General features: G+C 38.2%; 1 protein-coding gene across 1 annotated transcript in view; it reads left to right on the top strand.

Moving 5' to 3' along the window:
- Positions 1–21,788, top strand: part of SUCNR1 (succinate receptor 1) — a 608,141-nt gene that overhangs the window by 161,268 nt on the left and 425,085 nt on the right. The gene's annotated exons all lie outside the window — the stretch shown is intronic.

The raw sequence follows: 21,788 nt of genomic DNA on the forward strand, positions 1-21,788 counted from the left end.
ACACAGTGGAGTGTCCTTTTGCAAACATAACCAAAACATGCTACCAGTTTTTAAATAGAGTGCCTTCCTGAAACCTCATTAAACATACCCTGAATGTGTAACCTATCTGTTCTCTTAGATTCTAAGAATATGTTTTTTTGAATAAGTGGTATTTATTCTTTCTCCAGCTTTAATTAATTTCTGTCATTATTCTTCATTTGGAATCCATTAGAATGTTTTATATGTTCTGGTTCCAAAGCATAATTTTAAATTATTCTGGACAGTTATATGGCTGTACATACTGCCCTTCACTATACTATTGCATTGACTAGAGCTCATTTTCTGTTTTGTGGTATGAAGCCTTTTACACAACACATTGTCTATGGCTCAATCATATCATAAAGTCATGGGGAACTATTTGCATTGAGGAATCACAGTACTCTCCATTTTATTTAACCACTAGAAGCCTAGTGTACTCCGTGGGGAGGGGTCCTCCCTCAGCCCCAACTATGCCCTCTTGCAGTCCAGGAGCCCTCAGGGGATGTCCGACTGATGGGGAATGGGCCTAAACCATCAGTTGGACATCATCAGTCAGACATCCTTAGTGCTGCCATGGAAGTGGGAGAGGCTCCCACCACCCTGGCTGCACTAGCCAGTTGTGAGCTGGGCTTCTTGGCTGAGTGGCTCTCCTGCATTAAGCATCTGCCCCCTGGTAGTCACTGCACATCATAGGGACCGCTAGAGTACTCCAGGGCATGTCAGCCCATCTTTCTTAGTCCCAATCGGCTGGACCCCAGCAGCAAGCTTTCGGAGAGTCTGCCCCCTGATTGTCAATGCACATCATAGTGAGTGGTTGAGTGGCCTTACCATATCATTAGCGAATTACACTTGGATTGGTTGATCAAATAATAGAATAACCATATACTTAGCATATTAGGCTTTTATTATATAAGATATGAAATAGCCTGACATTTTATTAGTTAAATGTCAACACATTGCATTTAAGTTAATAGTAAGTATAAACTCTAGTAATAAAATCTCCAGGTCATGCCCTAGCCGGTTTGGCTCAGTGGATAGAGTGTCAAGGGCATAAATGGTACTTTGGTTGTAGGCCCCTCCCAGGCCTAGGCCCTAGTAGGGCTCTTGCCGGAGCCAACCAATTGATGTGTTTCTCTCACATCAATGTTTCCCTCTGCTTTCCCTCCATCTACCACTCTCCCTAAAAATCAATGGGGAAATATTCTCAGGTGAGGATTAATAAATAAATAAACAAAAATCTCCAGGTCACATCACTAGCTTTGGTAGTGACATTGTCTAGTTTTATTTGCTGAGAAGTCTGATTTTTCTCATGACAAATATTGTGTGTGTTTGTGGGTATGCTACAAATCTATGAGAAATTTCATAAGATCTATATAATCTGGTTTTATAAATTGAAAATATCTATTTGTTTCCTTAAAAATGTTCCCTTAGAGATTATGTAGCATTCTAAAATATAATCAATTTCTCATAATTCTTATTAGACCTCCTCTGGTACATGTTATATGGTTAATTCATCCACACCAAAAAAAATTACAACTACAAAGAGCTTTATGCTTTCAAAAATTATCTCATACAGGAATACATTTGATTCTCCTAATAATCATATGAGCTAGATATGATATACAATATTTTGTTGCCAATTTATACATGAAGTAACAAGGCCCAAACTGGTGAAGGTATTTGCTTAAGAACTAGGTAGTAAAAGGTAGAGGAGAGACATAAATCCATATCTTCAACTCCAAATTCCATATTTTGCATATAATCTGAATATTTAGCAAAAGCCCTGTTGTATTAGTCAGGGATCCCAAGAGAAATAGAACCAACAGGAAAAATATAGATGTAGGCAATGATAAGGTAGATGATAGATATAAATATAGACATAGACACAGACATACAGACATAAATAGATGTTTATTATAGGAATTGGTTCACATCATTATGGAGGCCTAGAAGTCCCAAGATATGCCATCTGTAAGCTGGAAAACCAGGAAAGCGGATTGTGTAACTCAGGCCTGAGAACAGGTGGGCTGACAGTGTAAGTCTCAGTCTGAGCCAGAAGCCCTAAGAACCAGGAGCACCAATGTTCAAGGCAGGAGAAGATGGATGTCTCAGCTTAGAGAGGGAAAATACACCCTTTCTTTGACTTTTTGTTTTGTTCAGGACTAGAATGGATTGGATGATGCCCATCTAAATTGATGAGGGTTATCTTTACTCCACCTACTGATTCAAATGGTAATTTCTTTCAGAAACACCCTCACAGACATACCCAGAAACAATATTTTATCAGTTTTCTGAGAATTTCTTAGCCTAGTCAAGTTGACACATAAAATTAACCATCATACCAGTATTCTTAAAATTGTGCATAATTGTCAACAATATACTGAGATTCCTCTTTTCTAAATTCCACAAAACCTTATCTCTGCCCAGGTGCCTAAAACTTCCCTACTCCTCCATCTTTCTACCATTACCTAGGCTCTCTGCCTTGTATTTTTCTGCTCTATGTCTTACCTCAGTAGAATTTGAGAACTCTCAGTAGTGAAAAGCTCTGCAAAACTCAGTGTTAAGTTAAAAACTAGAGTGGAAAATCTGATCAGGGAATGAATTTTTTAGAATTTAAGGGCCCTCTATTGTTAGGCATTGCACCAGGTTCTTTCTATATAGTAACCAGAGGTCTGGTACACAAAAATTCATACATTCGGGAAGGTACCTCAGCCTGGAGGAGTGGGCCTACACTGGCAGTCAGCCATTCCTCTGGCAGCCCAAGAGCCCTCGAGGGATGTCCACCTGCCAGCGTAGGCCTGCTCCCTGGACATCCTTAATGCTGCCAATGAGGTAGGAGAGGCTTCCTCCACCCCGCTGTGCATGCAGCCTTCAGCCTGGCTTGTGGCTAAGAGGAGCTCCCCTGTGAAAGCACACTGACCACAGGGGACAGCTCCTGCATTGAGCATCTGCCCCCTGGTGGTCAGTGCGCATCATAGTGACACTTTGTTCCTGTTAGTTCCACCTTTAGGGTCAATTTGCATATTGCCCTTTTATTATATAGGATTCGCTCATCACCTACAACAATCTATGACCCCATTTTAGGATGAGCTAACTGTGGTATGGAAAAGTTAAATTCATCATTATCAAAATTCCCTTGAGATGTAGGTGGAAGCCTGGGAATCAACACAATACCCATGTAGCTTAAAGTCTAGAGTCTTTGAATTGCACTATTCTTTAGGAATATGCTTGCAAGCAATGTTTATTCTGAGGTAAGGGTTTTCTGAAGAAAGTTGAATGATTCTTAAGTTGATGTTTCATTGATTTTTGCTCAAAATATAAGAACATCTAGTTTTTTTATTTAAGCAGGGAGTTTCCATCAGGTATTATTTTCACTTCCCTAAGTAGAAGACCTGACATTTACAATTTCCTTATTCAGATCATAGGAAAGGATTTTCCCTGACAAGCTGTGCAGACTGGCGTTATCAAAGCAAAATGTATCAAAACCCAAGCAATTTTTATGACAACTGTCAAAGAAAGTCAAGCTTAAGCTGCATTACAAGGCTTTGGCTTATTGATGAGCTATACTCCATAGACGACATGTTGAATTCATTACAGTACTTGCAACCCCAGCAATAAGAAAAGAGCTTGAAAAGTAGATACTTCTAGACAAGGACAAGAGGACTCAAAGGCAGGGTGGGAAAAGCTTGTTAAAATTTTAAGTAGGTATCTATCCTTTGAAAGAAATCCCAAGACTTGACATCTGTGTGCTGGAGAACCAGGAAAGCTGATTCTGTCCTTATCTGAAGGCCTGAGAAGAGGGGGGGGGGCGATATTGTGAAAATTTCACTCAGTTGAAATCACCTAAAGAGTATAATTTCTAATGTCCAAACAAACAGTTCATAATTCAACTTTTTAAAATGCAAATTTTCTCACCAATCTTGTAACACTCTTTATCTCATATTTGTTTGTTTGTAGCACATAATATTTCAGTCAGACAGTTTGACTCTAAAACAATGCAGATATTTAGAAACAGACTGAAGTCAGGAAGATGAACTGGTCTGTAAAGAGTAGTGTTCACAAAATTAAATATTCCCAAGTGTACAGAAAAACATACACAAATAAATTTTTAAGAAAATTAAATGTATGAATGTTCAGCCTACAAAACAGACAAATCATACTTTATTTCATTGTAGGAGGATCTACTGACACAGCAAAAACAGAATTAAGTTTATCCAGATGCAAGGATATTTACAATCAAATTTATAAATAAACTTGAAAGTTATCTATACCAATAAAAACCCAGGTGCCTCTCATGCCCTTGCACCCTCCCTCAAGTGACACCCACATGTCATCACAAGATGGTCACCCCCATGTTGTCACAAGATGGCCACCACAAGATGGCCACTACAAGATGGCTGGCAGGGGAGGACAGTTGGGGGCAAACAGGCCAGCAAGGGAGGGCAGTTGGGAGTGATCCAGCTGGCAAGGGAAGGCATTGGGGTGACCAGGCCTGCAGGGGAGTGGTTAGGGGGTGATCAGGCTGGCAGGCAGGCGAGCAGTTAGGAGCCAGCTGTCCCAGATTGTGAGAGGGACTAAACTGGGCCTAAACTGGAAGTCGGACATCCCCCAAGAGGTCCCAGATTGGAGAGGATGCAGGCTGGGCTGAGAGACACCCTCCCATGCACAAAAAATTTTGTGCACCAGGATTCTGGTTTTTGAATAAGCAGCATAAAAATACGTATTTAACTTCAAACTTAAAGTGTCAGAAAAAATAATCTCTTCCACAGAACAACTGGTTCAAAGAACAATAGCATCAATACCAATCTTCAGAGTATTTGCAACATTTACGGGACCTCAGAGGAATCTCCTGGGTCAAGCCACTCCTCCTATTCAGTTAAGTCCTGGGAATTCTGAGCCTTCTTTTCTCTGTAATATGGATATGTCAACCCTTCCAGTGGCATGCTCTTATGTTCAATAATAAATTATTTTGACTTTTTGTGTTGAATGATTAACCTTGATTTTTTAAATTGGCTAGAGGAATGGAATAAATCTTAGATAAAGTAGCTTCCATCAAGCATCAACTGGGATATGGAAACTAAAAACAACTGGCTTAAAAATTTCAGTGAAAAAACTAATAAAAAGTTATGTTCATCAACCACGTGAGAATCCCCAAAAGGCAGTATTCCTCCCAAAAAGGATAAATGATATTAAAACTACTTGTGAAAAAGAAGTTTGCCAGAAACTGAGGAAAGAGTATAACTATTTTAATGATATAAAACTACCAAAATGTTTTCCATCTTTAGGTTTTTATGTAAATGAATATGGTTGTAATGTTTTGGTGCAAAAATAAAGACTAAAATAAATAGTTACAAAGAGAAAAAGTCTTTATGTTTGTTTGTTTTTTAACAACATGGAATTAACAATTGCAAATACAATGCTGGGGAATCAACCAGAAGTTTGTAAAAAATGAAATTAAATTTCTGCTTCACACAATATGCACACAAAAAATTCCAAGTTGGTACCAAATAAGAAACACATAAAAGTATTAAAATTAATCATATATATGCAAATTTGGGGAAGATCTCCCTAAGAAAAATATAAATGTCAGAATTCATCATAAAAATATTCAATATTTTCTTTGAGAAAAGGGTTTCTTAAACAAAGTTGAGGCAAATTATATATTGGGAAACATATGAAGAAATAAAAGAAATAATCAATATTCAAAATATGTAAAAAGCCCCCAAAAACCAATGTGAAAGGACAACAATCCAACAGAAAAATGAACAAAAGAATAACAACTATAAAAAGACATAAAGGTCAACAAATGTATAAAAAGATAGTTTAACTCTTTGATAAAAGAGATAAAAAAGAAAGGCAAATATTTATAACATTGATAGAAAAAGTAAACACTTAAGTTTTTCATGGAAGTATTATTTGTAATGCCTTTTTAGAAGGTAATTTAGTTAAAACATCATTTTTTTAAACATTAAATATATTTTAGTAGTTATGATCTTAGGAAACCATTCCAAAAATGTGATTGCCCATATACACAAAAGTATATGTAATAGTAATTTGGATATGAAATTATTTACTATAGAGAGCAAAATGCTGAGATGACTCACAACCGAGGTTCTGGTGTCAGACAGCCTGTGATACAACTCAGGTATTTGTATATCAACTAGGTGCCTTTTAATTTGACACCTTGGTTTATCCATCTGTGAAATATTACGCAGTCTTGTTATAAGGATTAAGTAAGATTATACAATTAAAGAGTTTGGAATCAGCACAGAATGTCCATTATCTATTAGATTCTTTTCCCTTAGTACCAGACTCCAGGTGTTGATAGGAGCAGCAATATAACCCAGCTAAAAACTATGGTACATTTCCCAGCCTTCCTTGCATCTAAAGATAGCCAGGTGACACATTTCTGGTAAATGTGATGTGAACAAAAAAACTCACTAAGTGTGTGTATTCGTTTTCTAGGGCTGCCATAAAATACCACAGATGGAGTAGTTTAAGCAACAGAAATTTATTTTCTCACAAGTCTAGAAGCTAGAGGTTTAAGGCCAAGGTGACAGCAGAAATAATTTCTCCTAAGGACTCTCTCCTGGGCTTATAGACGACCACCTTCTTCCTGTGTCTTCACATGGTCTTCCCTCCACATGTGTCTGTGTCCTAATCTGTTCTTCTTATAAGGAGAAACAAATCATTAGTTTGGGGTCCACTATCATATTCCCATTTTAACTTCCTTGCCCTTTAAAATTCCCTTTCTCCAAATACAATCACATTCTGAGAGACTGGGAGTTAGGAATTTAACATATGAATTGTGGGGTAGCACAATTCATCCCATAACACTATGGTTTTCAGAAAAGCACTCAACAAAGGCATAAGCCCTATTCCCATGTTGTATTTTCTGTTCATCTCCTTTGAATATAGATCAAAGGGCTGAAGGTGGAACGGCCATTTTGTGACATAGAAGGAAAGGCTAAGAGAATCTCAGCTTATTTTACCCTTATATACTCACACTGCAAAAACATTAACTAATCCTATTCCTGAACATCTTGATAGGTATGTCAAGGGAAATAGATTGGGTGGAATGAGTTAGAACTTATTATTTGGAATTTCTACATATTGCTGAACCCAAGTCTACATTGAGATGTAAATAGTGTTCAATAAAATTAAATTCTCATTCTGCCCCACTGTGTGGCTCAGTTGGTTGAGAATTGTCTAGAGCACTGAAAGGTCACTGGTTTGATTCCTGGTCAGGCCACATGCCCAGGTTTTGGGCTCCACACCTGGTCCTGGCTCAGCAGGAGGCAGCCAATTGATGTTTCTCTCTCCCTCTCCTTTCCTCTCTCTCTAAAGTCAATTAAAATAATAAAATAAAGTTTAATTCCCAATAATTATAGTTAAAAGTTTACTTTAAAAGAGGGAACTTAAATATCCATACTTCAGAAGTATTGCAAAAAATAAGATAATCTACATTATGAAATATTTGGTGGGTCATATAAAATAGGAAAATTCACATCAACTAACAAGTAAAATGTTCTAAGAACTATTATGAAGTAAAAAAGTGAAGTTGCAGAGACTATATTGCATTTATTTGTAAATTATACATAAAATAAATATGAAAAGATGCTCGGCATTATTTATCATTAGAGAATTGCAAACTAAAACAGCATGAGACATCACTGCCCACTTATAAGACTGGCAGAAATCCAAACACTGACAACGCCAAATGACTTCAAGGAGATAAAGCAACAGGAACTCTCATTCACTGCTGGCGGAAATGCAAAATGGTATGGCCACTTCCGAAGATATTTCAGCAGTTTCGTGCAAAGCGAAACATCAGCTTATCATAGATCAAGCAATGTACTCAGTGAGCTGAAAACTGATGTCCACACAAAAAATATACAAATGTCCAGAAGGCCATTATACATGATCATAAAAAACTGAGCACAACCAAGATCTTTTTCAATAGGTGACTAGACAAACTTATAACATCATATAATGAATTATTATTCAGTAAAGACAAAAATGAGCTATCAATTTCTTTTTGTATAGACAAGGTCTTTGTTACATTTTCTACACCTCTCCCAGGAGGAAGTAGTGATGGTCCCTTCCTTTGGTGTCCTCACAAGCCAAAAACCTCTTTAATTTTATACACAAAGGAGCAGTGGTTTAATTTTGTGTCTTGTACCCATGGTGTGGGCAAGTGGGTTTTTAATATCCAAGTCCATCCTAGTAGCAGGAATGCTCAGGCCCTTCTCAAGAAGGCAAATAATCAATTCCACTAATACACACATGGAAAATAAGATTGTTGCTAGAGTGTTGAGTTTGACAGTTGAATAGTAGCCAATTTCTCAGAGGAAATTAATGTGGCTAATGGAAATAAATGAATATTCTAGAAAAACTGATAGTACTGTACAAAAAGCTGTTCCAAAAGTGTTAACAAAAATTCTTATTGGCAGAGTATCTCATGGTAAAATTGCATAACATGTTATGAACCTAAAGCAGTCATAGTGTAGTGCAAATAATTAAAATGTAAAAGCTATCAAGACTACATTATAAAATTTCCAAAAGTCTCCTGTTATTTAAATTAAAAAGGGGGGTGACAGTGGGAGAATCTCATGTAAGGAAAAATATCCTGTGAATAATTTACATCTAAAAAATTTGTACTTTAGAAAATTAACCTTCATTCGAAACACTTACAGAAAGTTACCCATAAAAATACACACATGGTGTCAAAACAAGCCGGAGGAAAATTATTTGGGGGGAGGGGGGGGAGGGGGGGGAAGACGGGAATGAAAAAGGATCCCAAGTCAAATTTATAGAAAATATTCCTTTACTAAATTTTGGTCGAGAATATGTTTGTATGTTTTCAGAAAATAGTTCCAAGACCATCTGGAATCCTGTAACAGAGAATAATAGACAGAAGTGCTCCAGCCATGAAGACAAAAGAGAAACAATTCAGAGATGGAAGATGCTGACAACGCCTCACCATACCAGCAGACAGCAGCTGCGTGTTGTTGAAGGATGCCCAGGGCCAAACCAGAGACGGTCGGACCTGCGTTACCACCATTTGTCCACCAACCAGATCTGAAATAGCATGGCTGACATGTACACATAAGGAACTATTTGACATTGAAATTAGGATTCAAAAGAACAGTTGGCCCAGAAAGGAACTCACTACAGACTGATTCATTTGCCTCTCAGCATAACCATTATGGCTTGTCTCAGTTTAGGTTCTTACAAGGGTATTTCTTGGATCACATGATCTCACACATCTAGAGGAAATAATGAACAACATAAACTGATGAACAAAAACAGACCCAGAGAAAGAGAAGCAGGGATTAGACTCTCAAACCTCAGAGGGAAAGTAGGGGAGGGTAGGGGTAAGGGGAAGAGATCAACCACAGGACTTGTGTGTGTACATATGGGCCTAGCCAGTGGCCATGGACAACAAGGGGGTGGGGCATATGTAGGGAGGGGTTTGGGATGGGAATGGGAGATGAGGACAATTATGTGATACCATAATCAATTAAAAAATAAATAAAAAAATTTTAAAAAGAAATAAAAAAATGAGCTATCAACCTTTGAGCAGACATAGAGGAACCTTAAATGAAAGAAGTTGATCTGAATAGATCACGTACTGCACGCTTCCACAAATGCATGAGGCCTTGGAAAAGGCAAAACTACAGTGCAGGTAAGCAGGTCAGTGGTTGCCAAGGGCTTAGTATGTGGTAGAGGAGGACTGGTTGAATATGTAGAACACATTGGGCCGTGGGGGGATTTTTAGGGAAGGCGAAACTATTTTGAATGATAAGATAAGATGTCTAGCATAAGTCAAAATCTATATAATTTTATAGCACAAAGAATGGATATGCATTTTATGAAATAACTTCGCAGTTTAGGGAATCCCAGAATGAAACACAGAAAGTGACAAAGGAATTTAAATGTATTACAAATCCCAACTGTGGGGAGAGTCTACAGGATATCTAACTAATAATCTGCAAAAGTGTCAAGGTCATCTAAAATAAGAAAAGGCTGAGAAACTGTTATCACTGAGAGAGCCTAAGGAGACATGACTATTAAATTTAATGGGGTTTCCTGGATGGGATCCTAGAACAGAAAAAGGAAATCAGGACACAGTTAAGGGGGAAAAAAGGCAAATCTCACATGCCCAAGCTGCAGGCTCAACTCCCAGTAGGGGGCGTGCATGAGACAGCAGATCAATGATTCTCTCATCATTGATGTTTCTACCTCTCTCCTCTCCATTCCTCTCTGAAATCAATAAATATATATATTTTTAACTTAAAAAACTCGGCATGAGGTACATGAAAACTCTGTACTTTCTTGGCAATAATTCTACAAATTGAAAGCTGTTCTAAATAAAGTTTTTTAAATATTTAATAGTGTCATATCCATTTAAAAATAATCCAAATACAAGATTGTATTTCCCCTTAGTATACACAACTTGGAACAAAGTAGTGAAGGTCATTTATTCCAGAAGAATGAGTAATGGGCTTTTCGTATTTTATTTTTTCCCTAAAGCCAAGGTGTGCCTGTTTGGGGTCAAGAAGGGAGCAGTAGAAAAGATGAAAATATAAAACACTTTTTACATTTTACAATGCCATTTTTCCACTTTTCACATTTCTGAAGTCAGGATATGTTCTATAATTGATCGGAAAATATGTGTGTAATATGGCAGAGTTTTTCTTTAGTTTACTTTGGTGTCTTTCTGTAAAGTTGTTCATAAGCCAGTGGTGCATCTTACAATCTGTGGAATTTGATAATTGAAGGAAGATAGCATATAAACTGCATACCAGTGTAGAGAACAACAGCTTCTCAACAGAATCCTTCGTTCCCGTTTCAGCTCATTCAATAGGGTAACTCTTCCCCCAGGAGGAAGTTTCACTTGTTTATTTGCCTTATTCACAATTGTACTTCCTGAGTGCACAGGTCAGGGCTTACTGCCCACAATTTTCTACTTTACCTTTAAATACGATTTACATATATATGCCTAAGGCCTTCTAATTATTATCAGCAAAGTTAAAAAAATTACTTCCAGGTGGAGGTAGTTAAATGCTGTACATTTTGTTGTTGTTGTTTGTTTGTTTCACATCAAGTTTCCAGAGAATTGAGTGTGATATTTGGGTAATATTGATACTGAAATCTGTTCCAAACCTCAGCAAGAGTGCAAAACAGTTGAAGTTTGCATTTGCTGCTGGGCACACTCTCTTACAGATGGATGCTACCATCTACTCTATCCTTCTTAAAGGGGGTAGCCATATACTGTCCTCAGGGGAAGATTTCTTTTTTAATCCTCACCCCAGGATATATTTTTCCCATTTATTTTTAGAGAGAGTGGAAGGGAGAGGGAGAGATAGAGAGAAACACTGATATGAGAGACATATCAATTAGCTGCCTTCTGATTGTGCCTAACCAGGGCTAACAGCCTGCAACTGAGGTACGTGCCCTTGACAGGGATCAAACTCAGGACCCTTCAGTCAGTAGGCCAACGCTCTATTCAACCAGCTAGGGCACCAGGGAAATATTTTAATTTTCAAATTCCCTCTCTACTTCTCATTCTTTAGAGACTTCCCTATACTTTCAGCCATTACACTTATGATACTTAACAATATATATTATTAAGGGGTCAGCAAATGACTGCTATGGACCAAATCCAGCTTGCTGCTTGTTTTCATAAACTTTTATTGGAATGCAACCACACCTATTTATTTATAATTATTTATAACTGCTTTCTACACAATGGCAAAGTGAAGTATTTGCTATAGAGACCATATAGCTCATAAAGTTTAAAATATTGACTACCTAACCCTTTACATAAACAGTGGTTTAATATATAATTTGTGTTGGGGTAGGGCAGTAATTCAGGAGGTAATTGATTTCATAGTGTCCTACATCATAACCTGATGTGGCCACTATATTCCTTTTATTTTACAAGGGCATAATAGAAACAAGTCATTAAGAAAAAAAATTGATAATGCTGAGATAGAGCTTATGAAATGGAGCATGCTAAAAGCAATGGCTTCCACTAGTTCAGCAAGATAGCTGACAACTATGTCATGTTATACTTAAGATTAAGAATGAGAAGCATTGGTCAAATTGCAGCAATATTAGGTGGATTTCATAAAAATTATTTCCTAAGTCATTTATATGGATCCAGAAAATGGTGTACTTCAGAGTCCCACCTTATTCAACAGGTTGTAAGGATATTCATTGCATGGTGAGCAAATCTAGAGATGAAAAATTAAGGAGCAATAGTGTTACCAGTAGGGAGAGGCCCTCAGCTCTAACTGTTGCCCATGGGATTGGAATTCTTGCCGTATCCTAAGAAAAATAATTTTCTGAGATTTGCATTGGAAATCAAGTGATTTTTATTTGCATGGAATTAAATCCCTGAGTTTCCAAGATCCCCTCTCCCTCAGTCCCACCATGTAAGTGAAGCTGTGGCTTTAACAGGTCTGGAATTAGAGCCATGTCCAGAGCTTTCATTCCCTGTTGGAGCAAATTCAATATATTACAGGCTAGTTCAGCTTGTGTTCTATGCTGCTGTCCATCAATTCATTGCATGTGGGGTCTGCAGGGCCACATGGCTATGGAAGAAATACAGGCAAATGCAAGGAAGTAGGAATGAGAGAGCCCCAGAAGCTAAGAGGGCAAATTCCTTTGTTTAGGGGTTTACATATTCCCAAATTTTCACAGACTTGCAATGGCCACGCCCATTCTGACCAATGATCTCTGCTCTCAGGTATGACTGACAAGCACCTTCTTTAGTCCCTTAGTGACCCCAACTTCACCTGATTCTATCTCCCTTTTATTGAGTCCCTTCCCCCAGTTATCTGCAGGGAAAGGGCCGATGTTTCCCTGAGGAATGTGAAATTGCAGCTTCCTGGTGAAGCTACCCAAATGACATGCCAAAATGCCTGGCCTTCCTTTGATCCTTCCCTGTTATTAAGAACTAGCTAATTACAAGGATATCAATAGATCAGGAAGAATAGTGAAATAGGTCGAAACAAGGGGCTAACTATACCTAGATGACATTTAACAGGAATTTAATGCAAAATCCTAACTGGTACACACATTGTTTGACCAACTAGAAAATATGGGTTTCCTGGCTTATTTGTAGTCTCAGCAAGAAATGTATTTGGGTTTAGCTGACAGCAAATGCCATAGGATTCATCTTTGAATGGCAATTGCCGAGTTAATTATCATGCATTAGTTGGAAAATATGTCTAGAAGGAGGGTAGGAATAGTTGTCCAGAAAATATGTTGTATTGTGTTGAATATTGAACTTTCATAGAACCTTTTACAAATTAGAACATGTCTAAATAAGACCTACCAGATGGTAAGGAGCTTGAAATTAAGCCACAAGGATAAAAGCAATAAGAAAGGGACTATTTCATCTGCTGTCTTGTTTTAAAGGATGGCCTGAAGTTTTATTTTTGCCTGTAGCACTATTCTTTGGTTCAATGTTAAAAATAAACCAAACCAAACCAAAAAAACAACAAAAACACATCTTAGATTTGATTCAAAGGAGAATTAATTGAGTTTGTGTACAATCATTACCACTAAGATAATAAAAGCAGACATTGAAGGATCATTCAGGGGCTGAAAGTTAAAATAAGTTTTTCCTAAGGTCACTTCCTTAGAAAATTCTAAGTTTCATAATTCTTTTCATTTCAAATGTTGTGTTGTTGATGAGGCTTAAGCAAAATACCTCACCACAAGCCCTTTACTATTATGTTCCCAATTCCTTCATAATCTGGCTCCTACCCATATATTCACCTTTATCTTCCACGATGCCAGGCTTGTGTGTTTCTTTACTGAGAAAGCTTGATAATTTCTTACCTATAAAAATAACAATTTTATATGGTTAAATCTAATAATATAAAATTTATCCAAACACACTTTAAATATTCCATGCTCTAGATCTATATGATCCCATCTCCAACACAAGATGGTTCTCCAGGTCAATCTCTTCTACCTCTGCTTCGTTAATGACTAACTTTCTTCTAAGGTCCAATCTGCCCACTCATCCATGAAGGCTTCCTTAGAGATCCCTTCTGATTGCATATACCTCTGAATATCTTTAGGATTTCTCACCCAGGACAAATGATACTACTTTATGTAGTTATTTGTCTTTTCTTATATCAGGCCTGGCTCTTCTGAGTGTCATAACCTACTCAGCTACCTTGTGCCTTTCCACACACTAGTGTTAACATATTGGAGAGGACCTCATCTCCCCGGAGGCTGCTGGGGTAAAGCATTCTTGAGATATCCCAAGAAAAGAAATGTTCTGAAACTCTCATGGGAGAACAAGTGATTTTTATTTGCATGGAATTAAATCCCTGAGTTTCTAGAAGTCCCATTTCCCTTTGTCCAGTCATAGAAGAAGTGTAACTGGGACTTCAGTAAAGCTAAGATCAGAGCCAGTATCCAGAGTACCCTTTCCATGTTGGAGCCGGGTACATCATCAGGCGAGTTTAGCTTGTGTTCCCCATTGCTGTCCATCAATCCATTGCAAGTGGGGTCTACAGGGCAACATGACTATGAAGGAAACATGGGTAAAGGCAAGGCCAACGGAATACAAGCAACAAGAGAAATAACAAGAGAGAAAATTGCTTTGCAAGGGTCACATCCATTCTTGCCAACTATCTCATCCCCAGGTTTGATTGAAAGGTGAGTAGTTTCTAGTTCCCCCAACTTGGTTGGGCATGTGTCTAGCTTCCCCATGTGGTTTCCTGGGGAGAGCACATTTGCAGCTGCCTGGTAAAGCTGCCCGAATGACATGCCTATAATGTCTGCCGCGCCCCCTTTGCTCCTTTTCTATTATTAACTAGAAGCCCAGTGCACAAAATTTGTGCATGGGTAGGATCCCTAGGCCTGGCTAGTAATCAGGGTCAATCAGAGCCTTCTGGCTACTGATCCAGGCCTTTCTTTGTTCCGTACCACCCACTGTTGGTCAGCACATGTCATAGCAAGTAATTAAATTCCCGGTCTCATGGTCAAACTCCTGAGGGGACACGTTGTATATTAGCCTTTTATATATAGAAATAACTAGCTCATCATAACAGTATCAATAAGGGCTAAATATATAGCTGCAGATGATAAGGTCAAAAAGTCCAGAAGTAACCAATCATTCTTCCTTTAAATGGAACTTATCCTGAATGAAATTATATAATGAGATCATTTCTCACAGATTCTCAAAGACTCACTACAGAACGTGATTCATAGTTCTCATACTTTGCAGTTACCAGAGACAAAGCTGGGCATGTGTAGGTACATGCATTTAGGAAGGCTTTTGGCAGTGGTGTTACCAGGGTTGTTTGTGCAGAATTATGAATTAAGCAGTTCTGCCAAGACAGATCTAATATCCCTCTCTGCACAATAAAGTGAATCTTCAATTTCTATGTTCACTTCCTTTTTCATCCTTTTGTCTCCCTGAAATTTGTTTTGCAAGAACATTTTAATGCATTTATCTTTTTCCCTCAGCTTGTGAAATTACTCATGCCCAGGATGTATAATTGAGAGGTGTCCTATTACACCCATGGGATTAGAGGCTTTATGAATCACTCTAACATGAGAAAATGTTTAAGAAGCACTAGATTAATATGAAAAAGGTACAAAGACTTTTTAATAACTATGCTGTTGGTTCGGGCAGGCCTACCAGGGAGAATTTATATTGGCAATACTACATCTCATTGGCAACATTTGTGAAAATGCCCTCATGGAGGCAGGTGCTTTCGAACTGGGAATTTATAGTGTTCATTTTATTGGTTTCGCTTCCTCAGAAACTTAAGACTGACATATCGAAAGGGATTGCCTTTAAACCTTAGACCAGCACATGGCAGTCCTTTAAAATTGGAATTATAATTTACCCAAGCATAGGGATAAATGTAGTATGGGAAAGGGATAATTATCTTTGAAGAAATACTAGGAGAAGTTGTTTAAGAGTCAATATGAAATGTCCTGCACACCTTTTAGGATATCACAAGTCTCTAAGAATATGGTGATTAGTTATATATTCTCCCAGAAATCAAGGGTTTGGTCTTATCATCTAGACATTTTAGAGCTCTAGATTCATCGGAGCTGAGACGTGTGTGTGTGTGTGTGTGTGTGTGTGTGTGTGTGTGTTCTATAAATTTTAATTGGGATTTATTAAAATTAGTTTTTATCAATGAAAATTTTTGAGAACTCTAGGGGTAGCTTGTTACATCATGAATTGCTAAAATTTCATTAGGTGGTTTTTAATCTACTAAGGCCCTTTTACATGAAATGGCTAATACCGGTCATAGTGCTGGGTCAAGGAAAGTATGTATGGTTATGGTCAGAAGACCAAAGGTTTATAGTTGTCTAAAATGTCCTCTTGGTTGGTTCTCTTTTCTGTTCCATCTTCCTTTTGAAGTGCTCTAACATAGATACTTTTCAGAACTGCTTTCATAAAATATCTCACACAAATGGATGAATCATTGAATGGAACACAAAATAGCTAATTGGCAAGGGAAACTTAAATGCCACCTCATCTAACTCCTTTATGTAATTCTACAGAAATGAAACATAGACCAAAGAAGTTAAGTGTGCAACCAAATTACTGACAAGCTAAATTCATGGAAAGTGTGTTCATTCCTTCTTACCACTGCCCTTTTAATTCTGTTTTATCAATTACTCCTTTCCTGGTCTAAGATAAAATCCTAAAGTGAAAATTTTGCTTTTCTAGCTACTGTCAGATATTGATGAAAAGTATGAAGAACAGACTCTTTCTGGTTTTCAGATATTAAAAAGCTTAATGAAATAAATGTCATCTGTATTAGTGAACTCAGACTACCATAAAAAACAAACAAACATGAATTTGGGGGGTTAAACACAGAAATTTGTTTCTCTCAATTGTAGAGGCTAAGAAAATCCATGATCAGGGTTTCAGCCAATTCAGGTCCTGGTTAGGACTCTTCCTGGCTTGGGGATTATCACATTCTGGATGTGTCCTCATATGGCATAGAGAGAAAGAGAGAGAGAAGAAGAGAGACAACTCTGGTAATATCACTGCCAAAATTTTTCCTAAATGCATGTACCTACAAATGCTCAGCTTTGTCTCTGTAAACTGCAAATTATGAGAACTATGAATCACATTCTGTAGTGAGTCATGGGTCATCTCTCTCTCTCTCTCTCTCTCTCTCTCTCTCTCTCTCTCTCTCTCTCTCTCTCTCTTCTCTCTCTCTCTCAATAAGGTCACTAATCTTATTGGATTAGGCCTCACCCTTATGACTTCATTTAACCTTAATTTCCTCCTAAAAGCCCTGTCCTCACATAATGTCACACTGGGGTTGGGGCTTCAACATATGAATTTTAGGGCAACACAATTCAATACTTAATGTCAAAGCTTCACTTTTTTCTCTAATTCATAACTATACTTTTGGCAAAAGATCAGGTTTACTGTTCTTCGTGGCTTTAGAACTTCTCCCCTATTTACAAGGCTGCTTCTTTCTTCTGGGGAGTGAAGGAAGGATGGAAAACAAAAGAAAGGGCAGTGGCACTAGGTAGTTCTGTCTTAGCTGCCCATGGACATCAGCAGGTCTTACAAAGTAATTCTTTGGTTGTGTTTGGGGGTTCTTCAGCGATGCCTGCCATTAGCAGGAATTCTCCTGAAGACTCCCTGCTGCACGATGTCTCCTTTAGTCGGATGTGCATGACACCTTCCTCACTCCCTGCTTCCTGGTGTCCCACAGACTCTCTGTCGTGTCACCTTGCTCATCTAACGACCGTCTAATGAACTCAAATCCAGCTTCCTCTGTGGGGCAAGAAATAACAATCAAACTTATTATGTGCCAACCCCTGATCCAAACACCTTTATATTTCAATTCATTTTATTCTCACAACACTCCTTTGAGTTATTTCCACAAAGCCACAGAAATATTAGTTACAGCTGTGAAAACTGGGTCAAGAAGTAGTAGAGGTGAGATTTGAACTCAAGCTTCAGAGACTCCATGCTTAACTACAATGCCACATTGTGAGAACAAGCAATAGTATGCCTTTCCCTCTAAGTCTGTCTCCTCACTCTGTTATTAGAGGCAGCTTCCATCTCAGTAACCTTGCCAGGCATGTCAAAAAACCCAGTCCAAGGTGCACATGGTAGTCTCTGCTGGGATTTCATGGAAGCCGGCCTCATTGGATTTGTGCAAAAAGTACCACCTGCTCTCCCACATGAGAAGAAGAAGAGTAACCAACATGCTGATGTCCCTAAGGGATCCTCCAAAGAATCCACAGGGTTTTGTTGGGGTAAAGATGGAAGAATCAATTTTGTGACCCTCAATTGTACATCATACTCGGGTGGCCCAGAACCTCCCATTAGAAAATAGGGGTACTTGGTACCTTCCACGTTGAAGCCTAAGCTGAAAGTTATAAAAGAGAAAGCACCTCCTTTGACATTCTTTTTAGTGAATTGCTCAGTGTTACACAAAGAGCTAGTTGCTAAATCAGAAACAAAATTGTCACCTGGCTAGAAACAAATTATTAAGAAAATCTCCAGAGAAACTTGCATTCCCCCCCCCACCACCACCACAAATCAAAGGGTCAAATGGCAATGTATATGGGTATATCTCTGTGGTGTGTGTGTGTGTGTGGGGGGGTGTTTAATATATCTATCCATTCCCTGTAATAACAGAAGCCTGATCTTTTCCCCTAAGGATCTATTCTGCCCATACCCCAGACTATGTGATTCACACAAGATGTATCCCTTTCCATGCTTCCAGGGAAGGATATGTATAAATCAAATTCCATTTTTCTGGCTCCAATAACTTTTTGAGGCATGGAGAGATGACATAGGTTTAGTTCAGTGAGCACTTCTTTAGACTTACTTGTAAACTTTTGGAAAACAGAGACTTTTTTCTTCTGAACTTGCTAAAATGCTTAAATCTAATTGACTCCCAACTTTGCTACCAATGTAAATAACCTGCCCAAGTGTGAAGCCACAGCATGGGGAAACTGTCCAAAATGAGAGAAAGAATCATCATGGCAGAAGCAGAAACCCTGGATCTAGTCATGTCTAAAGACAAAGATATGACATTTTCAATTATAATGAATTAATAAAATCATTTATAAACTTGCATCTAAAACATTACAATTGAGTATTGTTTCCCACTTAATAAAAGATAGAGTTTTCACAGAGACTACCATGGAGTGCTGAGTGATCTTCCTGAAATTATATTTCATATTCAGTTGATTCCCTGAGCCTCTGCCCCAGGCACTGTCCATGGCCTATCTACATCTCTTTGGTGATCTATTGACTTCCATCTTCAAGCAGCTAAGATTCTTTTGCTTGAGATCTTCAGGTCATTGGAGAGTTTTCTGCTCATTTTCTGTAGGCCAGGATTTCTGGGCAGTTTATCGCTCCTGGAAGCAACCCTCAACTAAAGACTGTCAGTTCCCTCGCCACCTTACCTGAGATGACACACAGCCCACCAGATGTTCCTAAAAAGAATGAGCCACTCTATCCACAGTAGTAACTTATTCAGTAGTAGACCCTTATTTGGCTTTCTTCTCTATCCTAATTCAACATTTTCCATGTCCCTATCAACTTTTTGAGATCATCTCCCAAATAAACTACTTGCCCTTGGGGTCTGCTTTTAAGAAAACCCGATCTAAGACACTGCATTGACCATATGTCTCCCAACACACTGATATGTGCAATGGTGACTATTCACTCTGCCTGGGCTTTGAAAAGCACCTCAAGTACGACTTTACCCCATCTTACTGGGCCAGGTAAATTGTAGAGAGGGCTTCTTCAGTTGTATCCTTTTTCAGTTTTGAGGCTCTCGGCCAATTAATACATAAGAGGACTTTGTTCTAACCCAAGACTTTGTTGCATCTCCATAATCACGCTAAGGTAGACAGAGACAAAAGTCAGAGGAGGGAAACAGATAATTCTCCCAGCGAAAGGAGTTAAAAGTACCTGAATCTCTGAATATCAGAGGCTTTTTCCCTCTCATTTGAAGAAAGAGAAGTGTGACAAAAATACATTTTTTCATAAAATGTATCATGCATTCTAGGAAATTTCTGAAATAAAATAATTACTCCTAGACAACTGTTATAAACTGGTAAGCACTGTCACATGCAACCTGGGACATATGGTCAACCTAGATCATATCCAAGTTAAAAAACAAGAAGACCTCTCCTTAAGTGCTTTCACAGTGGCCTGCTCACCTTTGTCATTGTCTTACATCTAAAAATTACCTTCCCACTTACCAACATATTTCCCATGCTACCATCTATTTTCTATTTCCTCAAGCAAAAGTTATGTTTCCTAAGAATATAAGCACTTTACTTGCTCTTCATAAACATTTTCATTTTAAAAGATAATGTTAGTTCAATTATGAAACGTACTGTTTAGGAAAAATAGAGATAATGTGGCAAGAAAAATTTTAAATAATATGGAACAGATATTTGGGAACTGGGTGACTTTTATACATTCTGCTAACGGAGCTTTCCAGTAGAGAGATTTTCAGTGGAGTCTCCCAAGTAACTCCCCACCCCATGTGGATGTCCTATTCCAGGCCCAGCCATGTGACGGGTACTCCCTAGAATTTCACAAAGATAAGACACAGCCCTGGGTCTTTGCCTCCAGAATTCAGAGGCACAGAGTCTATCTACATAGACAGTTTATGTATTTGGATTTGGGTTCCCTATCATTGTAGATGGGCAACATTCCCAAACATTATCTGTGCTTTAGTAGGGTCAGGTTTCAGAGTTATGGAGACCTTTCTAAGCAAAGTACCATTTTCTAAGCATTTTTCCCAAATTACATGCAGTAATTTTATGTCTATATTCATCATATTGCTATAATCTCCCCCAGTTGTCATTTTTTTTTACATTTTGTTGAACCAAGAAAACAGAACCATATACACCCTATCTCTATGCCCTTTAGACATGTTTTCCAAAAAAAAAAAAACTCAGAAAGATAGTTAATGTTGACTTGAAGTTCTGCACAGTTGCTCAGGCAATGTTCTGAAAATTTCTAATGCATTTGTTTGCTTCTCTTAAAGGAAAATAACCTTTGCCCTGAGTCTATAACATATGTGTGTGTGCAGGGGAGAGGGGTTCAAAGAGCCAAAACAAGCTAATTGTCATGGGCAGGAATTGAGTTCAGCTGCTGTGAACTGACTCTAGTGACTTAAACTGAGGGGTTTTATTCTGTCATTAATGAAAGTCCAGAAGAGGATCCTCCAGAATGGGTGTGATGGCTCCATGAAACCATCAAGAGCCACATATCACCATCTTTAATGTATGGCTTAAGTTTTCAAGATCGAAAGAAAGTTCCTGGAAAAAGTAGAAGGTAGGGTTCTTTTTGAGTTTGGGGTTTCTCTAATAAGAAGAGTGTGATATGATAGGTAAACATAATTTCTCTTAAACTTTTGTCTAATATGGCTGTTTGCTGGTCAATCACTTCAGCCTTCTCTTGGGAGGAAAATACTCAGTTTCTGCTATAATTGACAACTCCCTCTGCTTCTCTCTAAGATGATATGCAAACTCTCTGGAGGAAAAAGTATGTTGCTTGGGTGACTTGGTACCTTTGGAAGGAGAATGCAATGACCTGGCTTTATTTTGGGCCTTTGTTGACACTTGCAGGTCACCCAGGCCCTGACCCTAACATCCAGTGAGTTAGATGTCTTATTGGCTCCCAGGGCCAAAGCTTATAGCTGTTGAACTTGTGGTGTATTTCATTTTTCTACAGTGAAGCATTCTATATCTCTGCCGTCTTGATTCCATTT

This window comes from Pipistrellus hanaki (assembly GCF_964339955.1).
Source record: "Pipistrellus hanaki genome assembly, chromosome: 2".
NCBI classification, from domain to species: Eukaryota; Metazoa; Chordata; class Mammalia; order Chiroptera; family Vespertilionidae; genus Pipistrellus; species Pipistrellus hanaki.